Consider the following 9,761-nt stretch of genomic DNA (forward strand, 5'->3'; position numbering starts at 1 on the left):
CTTGGATAATTTTTATTTGAAAAGACAAGTAGTTGAATATTGGAATGTATGTGGAAATACATTCACATGCATTTAGCCCAGGCATTAGAGTTTTTGTTGTTGTTGAAATTAGTATTTGAAAGGGGGATACCTAGTCAGCTGTACAACTGAAATCTGTCTTCCGCATTTAACCAAACCCCTCTGAAAATACAGTACTTTAAAATAGTAGGCTATTTATAGGAAATTATTTGAAAATAATTTCAAATAATTCCAATAGAAGTAGTTGATTCGGGCCACATTATTTGAAAATAGTTATTTTCTCTGTATTTAAATAACAACTGATCAAATACACATGTATTTTAACCCAGGCCTGTGTTAAAATCAGCGACTTTATGCCTTGAAAGGGATTTAGGAAGAGCTTGATAGCGTTTGCCATCAACTGATTTCTGCTATCTCACCCCCACGCTGAAATTGTGTGAAAAATCAATGAAATTTGTTGTTTCTGGGAAATTACACCTAAAAGGCCATTTTCAATCTGCTTTCCCTTACTGCCCTCTAGTGTGTGACCGAAGCCCTGTATGCTGCTCAGGAGTTGATACTTACGTCTTCCATTTTATTGCCAGTGGTCCATTCAACTACAAACGCAACCAAAACACTCCTCACCTCAGTGTTACCTCTGTCTAAGAAGAACAATGCAATACCATTGCCATATACTGTAGAGATACGATGAAGCTTGAAACACTACATATTAAGCAGTAAATAACTACACTCAACACCAAGTGCCAATATAACATTATTCATTAATGTAGGATGCCATGTTGTCAAACACACTGTCATTACACTACTTTACTTGGAAAATATGAGTATAAGCCACAATGGTACCGAAATGTTGAATATGTTCTAGTATTCGCATTGTAGAATGTATGTGTTAGTTCTCTGATTCTACAGCTGTGGCACACACGTATGTAAGGTACTTTGCGCTGTGTATTGTCTTGACCAAAGAGTAAGAGGTACAATGCCAAAAAACTATGCTCAGCTTGTGGTCAAAACATATGACGTGATCTTCATGGTTAGAGTATTGTATGCACAGAGATTGTACTATCATGAGCGGGTGATTCACCTGCAAAATCAGTGGAATAGTTTTGGTTTGTCTGTTGGCCTTTTAATTAATAGTAATTGATGCTATTTTTGGCATGAAACACAATGACAATGTTGTGATATGATGCATTAACATTTTATATCGAATGTATCATTTTTGCCTCTAATAAACCATTCAAATCTCAAGTAAATTCAGAATGGTCTCCCAATAATGTATGTTTGGTCCATCTGAAGGGGGTGCTCTTCAACTAGATATCTTCAATTTACCAGCTAGCAGTTCAGCGGTGTGCCGGTGGAAAGCAGAAGCAGGTAGGAAAAACAAAATACAAGGACATTTCAGATTAAATAGGTAAACAATTTAACCGTTCAAACGTAGTCTGTGATATAACTATGCTTAACTACGTTAGACAAATAATAGACTGCTTCATAAAGCTCGGAACTGTTGAACAAGTTAGCTTACACAGCTAGCATGATGAAGCCCCCTTATCTCGCTGCTTCTACGCATGGAACAATATGCTTTGAGAACGTGAAGTTATGGTAAAGACATGTACGGTCTTTGGTAACCGTGTCACCTCACCTGCTCCATTTGAATGCAAACGTAACATTGTATCGATTGTCGTTCAGTCTGCTTCATACGATAGCTACATAACGTAAGTGGTCACCTTTACTTCGGCTTGGGTGTTGTTGACCCATATGTCATAACTTCCAACCAGTGTAGACATTATTTGTTAAAGTTCCATAACAATAAATACCAACCCTGGAAATGTACAGTAGGTATTCTATTTTAGAATATTGCACACTCTACTTCATACAGTACATAATATGCATATATCAACAATGACTATGCAATGTCAGATGCGGTATTAAAACAGCTGTTGCACTGTGTATGTATTTTGTCCATTTGCTCTCTCTTCATCTGCCCAAAAGGCATTTATTTAGCAGAAGAATTAGCTGTAACATCCTAGCTCCTGGCCATGTGTTCTCAGATCCAGCTCCCATTGCTGGTGAAGCGTTCATGATGTATCCTCCTGAACGGCCCTGGGCGTCCCCAGCACCATGTCAGCAGGCAGCCTCAGCCCCCCAGGGCACCCTCTGCACCGGACCACTGCGGGGTCTCCAGCTAGCCATGCCCTCCCTGGGGCGCCTCCTCCCCAGGGTCCATGCAGCTGACAGTGTGATGCCTGTCCCGGTACGGATCCCCTCCCCTCTGCCCAGCCTCGTGGGCAAGCCAGAGTTCCCAGACACTGGATGGGACCGCATCAAGGATCTCTTCGACAGGGAGTAATTTATGACCGTGACGCCTCTCTCCTATTGTTTGTGGCTTAGTCAAGTAAACCCATCACGATCAGGGAGCGCTCCCCATTGCTTACCTGTGCAGCGGATGAGTTTTCTAGCCTGCACTTAGTTTAGAAGGTTCCAGTTAGTTTAGAAGGTTCCAGACAGTTTAGAAGGTTCCAGACTTCTAGTGTAGCATAATCATCCTTGCCTTACTGGTCTTCAAAAATTGTCTGTTTGATTATTAAAAGTTTGTTTATACACCCCTTCCCTGTGTTCCCAGTGAAATGCACAAGTATCCAGAGGAGCTCTCCAGCGTGGTCCAGAGGAGCTCTCCAGCGTGGAGCTCTCCAGCGTGGTCCAGAGGAGCTCTCCAGCGTGGTCCAGAGGAGCTCTCCAGCGTGGAGCTCTCCAGCGTGGTCCAGAGGAGCTCTCCAGCGTGGTCCAGAGGAGCTCTCCAGCGTGGTCCAGAGGAGCTCTCCAGCGTGGTGCAGAGGAGCTCTCCAGCGTGGTCCAGAGGAGCTCTCCAGCGTGGTGCAGAGGAGCTCTCCAGCGTGGTCCAGAGGAGCTCTCCAGCGTGGTGCAGAGGAGCTCTCCAGCGTGGTCCAGAGGAGCTCTCCAGCGTGGTGCAGAGGAGCTCTCCAGCGTGGTGCAGAGGAGCTCTCCAGCGTGGTGCAGAGGAGCTCTCCAGCGTGGTCCAGAGGAGCTCTCCAGCGTGGTGCAGAGGAGCTCTCCAGCGTGGTGCAGAGTACCTTAGCTGCCGCCTTGGCTGGCATGATCTACGGAGGGCTGCCCGCCGCCCGGCACGCCAGGGAGAGGTTCATCCAGCTCCACCAGGCTGAGATATACCACAGCCGGGTGGAAGCTGTGGTGAGTGTCTGCGGTTGTGAATTAACAGCAGGCCACTACATACATAAATGCAATACGATGTCAATGCTTTTGTATACGTTTTCCCAAGTGCAGCGAAAGCACATTGTGTCTGTCTAATTTGTATTTTATGTTTGTCGTGTGTTGATGGAGGCTCTGTGTTGTTGTTGTTCTCCCCCAGCGTTCTGCCCATAATGCAGCCAACCGGGGCTTTGTGCGGTACGGCTGGAGGTAGAGCTGGAGAGTAGCAGCCTTCGTCACATTATTCAAGTAAACAATGACTACATGACTATGGGACTCTTTCCTATGTGGCCACTATATTAGTTTGTTCTCCTTTGCTGATTGACATTGGTTGATTCTCTCGCTCTCTCTGTGTGTGTGTTTTCAGTCAGCACTGTGAGCACAGGCCTGTCTGTGTGCAGAGACTAGTATACCCTCAGCCACTACGCAGCAGCAGGAGGTGAGTTACTTCAAATGGAGAGAATGCCTCAATGTATTATACACACCCACACTTATTCAATTACTTTACAGTAATAATTCATAAGCCATAGAGTACCAGTCATAAGTTTGGACACACCTACTCATTCAAGGGTTTTTCTTTATTTTTACTATTTTCTACATTGTAGAATAATAGTGAAGACAGCAAAACTATTACATAAGACATATGGAATCATATAGTAACCAAAAAAGTGTTAAACAAATCAAAATATATTTTATATTTGAGATTCTTCAAAGTGGGGAGGCCCTTTGTCTTGATGAAAGCTTTGCACACTCTTGTCATTCTCTCATCCACCTTCATGAGGAATGCTCTTCAGAGGCTCCCACATATGCCGAGCACTTGTTGGCTGCTTTTCCTTCACTCTGTGGTCCAACTCATCCCAAACCATCTCAATTGGTTAGAGGTCGGGTGATTGTGGAGGCCAGGTCATCTGATGCAGCACTCCATCACTCTCCTTCTTGGTCAAATAGCCCTTACACAGCATGGAGGTGTGTTGGATCATTGTCCTTTTGAAAAACAAATGATAGCCCCACTAAGCGCTAACCAGATGGGATAGTGTATCGCTGCAGAATGCTGTGGTAGCCATGCTGGTTATGTGTGCCTTGAATTCTAAATAAATCACCCGACAGTGTCACCAGCAAAGCACACCATCACACCTCCTCCATGCTTCATGGTGGGAACTACAAATGCGGCAATCATTTGTTCACCTACTCTGCTTCTCACAAAGACACGGCGTTTGGAACCAAAAATCTCACATTTTCCACCAGTCTAATGTCTATTGCTTGTGTTTCTTGGCCCAAGCAAATCTCTTCTTATTATTAGTGTTCTTTAGTAGTGGTTTCTTTGCAGAAATTTGACAATGAAGGCCTGATTCACGCAGTCTCCTCTGAACAGTTGATGTTGAAATGTGTCTGTTACTTAAACTCAGTGAAGCATTTATTTGGGCTGCGATTTCTGAGGGTGGTAACTCTAATGAACTTATCCCCTGCAGCAGAGGTAACTCTGTGTCTTCCTTTCCTGTGGCGGTGCTCATGAGAGCCACTTTCATCATAGCGCTTGATGTTTTTTGTTACTGCACTTTAAGAAACTTTCAAAGTTCTTGAAATTCTCCGATTGACTGACTTTCATGTCTTAAAGTAATGATGGACTGTCGTTTCTCTTTGCTTATTTGAGCTGTTCTTGACATAATATGGACTTGGTCTTTTACTGTTAATTATGATATAATTTATTAGATAAGAAAACGCTGATAATGAATATACTTTTCCTACAGTGTCTTCAGAAAGTATTCATACCCCTTGAATTATTCTACATTTTGTTGTTACAGCCTGAATTCAAAATGGATTAAATATATTTTTTGTCACCCATCTACACACAATACCCCATAATGGAAAAAGTGAAAACATGTTTTAAGATATTTCAGCAAATTTGTTGAAAACTGAAAAACCTATCTAATTTACATAAGTATTCACACCCATTTGCTATGTTGAGCTCCGGTGCATACAATTTCCTTTGATCATCCTTGAGATGTCGCTACAACTTGATTGGAGTCCACCTGTGGCCAATTCAATTGTTTGGACATGATTTAGAAAGAAACACACTTGTCTTGATAAAGTCCCACAGTTGACAGTGCATACATAACAGTAAATATTCGAGAGAGAATTGTGAGGAGGCATATATCTGGGAAAGGGTATAAAACCATTTCTAGTGTTGAAATTTTCCAAGAGCACAGTGGTCTCCATCATTTGGGAAATCTGGGATTTATGGGAGAGTGGCCAGACGGTAGCCACTCTTGAGAAAAAGGCACATGACAGCACGCCTGGAGTTTGCAAAAAGGCACGTGAAAGACTCAGAGCATAAGGCAAAAGATTCTGTGGTCTGATGATTTGACCTGAATGGAAAGCGCTATGTCTGGAGAAAACCAGGCACAGCTCATCACCCATCTAACACCATCCCTACCGTAAAGCATGGTAGTGGTAGCATCATGCTATGGGGATGCTTTTCAGTGGCATGTACTGGGAGACTGGTAAGGACAGAGGGAACAATTAATGGAGACAAATACAGGCAAATCATTAATGACAACCTGCTTCATTGCAAACAACCATAGACTGGGGCAAAGATTTACGTTCTAACAGGACAATGACCCCAAGCATACAGCCAAAGCAACGCTGGAATGGCTTCAGAACAAGACTGTGAAAGTCCTTGAGTGGCCCAGACTTGAATCCCATTGAAAATCTGTGGAAATACACCACCGCAAGGAAGAATGGGAGAAAATTCCCAAATCCAGATGTGCAAAGCTGATAGACATACCCAAGACGACTCAAAGCTGTATCCCCACCAAAGGTGCTTCTACAAAGTATTGACTTGAGTGTGAATAGTTATGTAAATGAGACATTTCTGTATTTCATTTTCAATACATTTGCTAATTTCTAAAAACATATTTTCACTTGTACTTTTGAATTCAGCCTGTAACACAACAATGTAGAATAAGTCAAGGGTATGAATACTTTCTGAAGGCACTTGGTAAGTGTGATTTTGTAAATGTGTGAGTATGACATTCCTGCCTGTGTGGGTTTGAGCAGCTGTGACAGGAGGCCTATTCAGGCTGAACCTGGGTCTGGGAGGACTGGTGGCAGGCACGGCCATAGGAGCAACCATGGGGTGAGATATGATATAAGGGTTTTCAGTGGCAAAATAACGGGCTGGTTTTGAACAAAGGGGTTACCTGGACTAATAGTGTTTACAGTGGAGAAGAGGTTTGAGGAGCAGTTTGAGGGAGCCAGATACTGCAGGGCAAGCCCGGACTATGGTAAAATATGAACTATGAAGCCTGAAGAATGTGAGAAGCAAGTCTCTGGCTGCCAGCTGCGCCCCCTCCCTGCAACCCCTCTGCTACCCAGCTGCCCCCCTCCCTCCCCCTAACCATGCGCTGGGTGCCAGAGGGACTCATGTGCGTTGCAGAGGGTTGTGTTTTGGGCAGAAGAGCAGGGAGGGAGGCCAAGGCAGCAGCTGCCCCTCTATTTTTACCACCCCATTGTTATGCCAGCGTTTCATCTCCATCCAGCTCCCGCTATCTCTGCTGCACTAGTCCCTTCTGTCCTCTCCTCTTCACCTGTCTTCTCCCTCTTTTTCCTCTCCTGCCTCTCTTCCCCCTTTTGATTTGTATGTATATCTAATGTGTCCGTGAAGGTTTTTAGAGTAGTAATGGACTGGGTGTATGTGATCCAACATCCATGTTGCTGTGTCTCCAGAGCGAAGCAGAGTGCTGTCCATGTCTGCCTCAGTGCCCAGCCACCTGGACTGTGTGTTTGATGTGTGCAAACAGTCCCGGGAGCACCCACAGCCTCAGCCAGGTGCAACGTGGGGCGTGGGGGGATGAAAGCAGGCAGCTAATCAGATAACACATCACGCTCCAAATGTCTGCCCCTACCTCCCTCATAGTCCTGACACATGGACGAGGTGATAGGGGCGGGGCGGGTTACTAAGTGAGTGACAGCCACCACAGCTCTTCATGCTAAACTCAGTTTAGGGGGGTTGGAATGAGAGCTGTAGTTGATATCGTGTGAAATGCTCAGAGAGGCAGCAACATGGCGTCCATCTCTGAAGTTGGCCAAACTCTCTGTATTGTATAACAGTCTGAGAGTAAGTGACAGCCACAGTGACAGAATTTAATGTGACGCAGAACATTGACATGTTGGAATGAAGGTGATGTCAGCTCGGCTCATGTCATCTCGTCAGGGTGCCGGCAGGAGCTCTGATCATCGCCATGCAGGGATTGGCTGGAGCTCTGATCATCGCCATGCAGGGATTGGCAGGAGAAACGGTCTGGGAGAGGAGGAGGAGGAGGGAGCGCAGAGAGCTGTATGAACTAAAACTGGCAGAATGGTACATTCCATGGGCATCAAAACACACACACACACAACACTTTTACTCCTAGTATTCACTCACTTTTTCCTACGCCCTCAAGGAGTGCCCGTTTGTAGTTGACGGATGACCTGACTGCTGATTTGAGCAGCAGTGGGCGGACCCAGGATGTAGACAAGGACATACAGAAGATCCAGGAGCTGCTCAGTTTACCACGGAACGAGTCCTTGGCCCAGGACTGACAGCAGCTGAAATACTCAGATACCAATCATAGCCATCCTCACAGACAGACAATGGTGGGTGGGACTTTCCTCACCCCTGAGGACATACTGGTTTCTGTTGATGTTGACTACTCTATTCTTTTTACTTCTGTTGAATGGAAAAGGGGCCCTACTTATTCGCTCAACAAAATATGTATTGATGCTGTATTATGATTTATACTGTAAATGTGATTGCTTTGTCTGGAACTTTTAAATGATTTCCAACATATTTAATATAAATGGCAATAATGACACAGTATTTTCAGGTCTGAAATTCACTGCATTAGTCATAACATTGTGTGCAAAGTACATGAGGCTGAGAGCCAGTGGGTCTGAAGTTGTGTTCCCATTATTCAGAAGAACTTTGAGGAAAAGCACTACATTTTAGTCATTTAGCTAGACGCTCTTATCCAGAGCAACTTAGGGTTGTGTCTTGCTCAAGCGCACATCAACAGATTTTTCACTTAGTCAGCTCGGGATTCAAACCAGCGACCTTAACCTCTAGGCTGCCTGCTGCCCAGTGTGTAGGTTAAGACACAATCACATTGCCATTATGTTCAGATAAATGAACAAGCAACCGACTGCTAGGCAATTCCATGGTAATGATGCCGAGACTCCGATTTTTCAATTTAAAATGTATGCCAAACAAAAACCAATGATTGCAAAGTTAAACAAACCATAAAACTCTATGCACAAGGACGACTTAACAATTTCCATTGAACATTTTACAAAAACATTGGAAGAACAGTGCAAATACGACGTTTGTTAACAGAAGAATGGTTTGTGCCGTCCTTCTGTTACCAAACTTTGCATCTGCACTGTTCAAGTAAATGCATTTTTGTAAAAATATTAAACATTTAGAATTGAAAAATCGGGGGGGTCTCAGCATTCTGTTAGCATGGAATTAACCTGTTTTATTCTTTCTTAATCACAGTGGGGCGTGTGTCTAGAAACATACAAATTGAATTACAATCTGTGTGTCTGTGTGTTTCCATGTTTGTGATGTTGGCCCCTAGGCTTGTCAGCAGCAACTAGGTCAACCATAGCCTATGCCCCTGCTGTAAACAAGATGTGGCACAGTAGCAGCTGGGGCTCGGAACAGGACTCAGACTGACAACATATAGCCACAGCTAACATTCTAATTCTACTTTAAAGGTTTGGTCAGTGACGATCGGTTACAGCTGTGTGCTTTATTGTGTCATTAAGTTATGATTTTTTTATTTATTTAACTAGGCAAGTCAGTTAAGAACAAATTCTTATTTTCAATGAAGGCATAGGAACAGTGGGTTAACTGCCTTGTTCAGGGGCAGAACGACAGATTTTTACCTTGTCAGCTCGGGGATTCGATCTTGCAACCTTTCGGTCACAAGTCCAACACTAACCACTACCTGCTGCCCCATCATCTGAATGAATTACATTTCATGTCCTATCAGAGGTAATCTCCTCAGATCAACAAGTGATGTAAGCATTATTATGCAAATTCGTTTTTGTTGAAATGCAACGCAATAGTGTCTCCTTTTGTTCCAGGGAGCTATTACTAAAGAAATGCATTCCTCTTCACCTCCCAGCTGAAGGCTAGCCTACAGTCCAATTTAAATAATTGGATTGGAATGGCATTAGGAATGTATGGAATTTATTTTCAGGGCACTGGGCAGCATGTTTTAGACAAAATGACAGGCTTTTAAAACATATTTTACCAAAACAATTCATGCTGCTGTACATTGCATATATTGTATAACATCTCTACGCCTACAGTGTGTATGTAAAGCTGTCAAAGCTAATGGGATCTCCGTATAGGGCAGGCACACTATAACCGAAATAACATTGGAAAGGTAGGTGTCTATAGAAAAGCAACCTCAGAGGTAACGTGAGAAAATGCGAATGAAAACCGACCAATTTTGTGCAGTTGAAAACCTCACCAC

The 9,761-nt window shown here is 43.8% G+C and overlaps 1 pseudogene; it reads left to right on the forward strand.

The window, feature by feature from the left end:
- The first annotated feature begins 1,318 nt into the window (after positions 1-1,318).
- On the forward strand, positions 1,319-9,007 carry LOC139566226 (complex I assembly factor TIMMDC1, mitochondrial-like; annotated as a pseudogene).
- Positions 9,008-9,761: the final 754 nt, after the last annotated feature.

The sequence above is a fragment of the Salvelinus alpinus genome, chromosome 38 (assembly GCF_045679555.1).
Source record: "Salvelinus alpinus chromosome 38, SLU_Salpinus.1, whole genome shotgun sequence".
In the NCBI taxonomy this organism is placed as follows: Eukaryota; Metazoa; Chordata; class Actinopteri; order Salmoniformes; family Salmonidae; genus Salvelinus; species Salvelinus alpinus.